This window comes from Coenobita brevimanus, chromosome 77, assembly GCF_032717465.1.
Source record: "Coenobita brevimanus isolate Jiangsu-jjx chromosome 77, ASM3271746v2, whole genome shotgun sequence".
Classification (NCBI taxonomy): Eukaryota; Metazoa; Arthropoda; class Malacostraca; order Decapoda; family Coenobitidae; genus Coenobita; species Coenobita brevimanus.
The window spans coordinates 11,158,558-11,159,042 of record NC_137030.1 but is presented as its reverse complement, the minus strand read 5'-3'; positions in this window follow the sequence as shown (position 1 = coordinate 11,159,042).

Below are 485 nucleotides of genomic sequence, written 5' to 3'. Positions count from 1 at the left end.
AATGAAGGGGATAAATAGAGAGATAGGAAGGGGAAGGGGAAGGGGAAGGGAGAGTTGTGGATCGAGAGGGAAGGGAGTGGAGGAGAGTGATAGAGGGGTAGGGAGAGGAAGGCAGTGGGAAAGGAGGGGGGAAGGGGAAGCAGAGGGGGAAGGAAAGGCATGGGGAGCTTAGGGGAAGGGAGTGATGAACAAGGAAACAGGAGAAATGGTTGAAGATGAAGATGGGGAGAGTGGAAAAGCGAGCTGGGAATGATAGAGGGGTAGAAAGGGGGAGGGGGAGAAGACGAGAGGGAGGGGGCAGGGTCTGGGGGCCGAGGGAGGGGGTAGGTGGCAATGATACGTCATGGCTCTTGTTCTCATAACTTCAGAAGGTTTCCAATCTTCTTTCTTACTAGTGCATTTTCCGCATGAGACACACCTTAACTCCTTCAACGAGGCCACTTACAGCATTTTTCACATTATTCTTGCAACCTTCAGGTGATTTC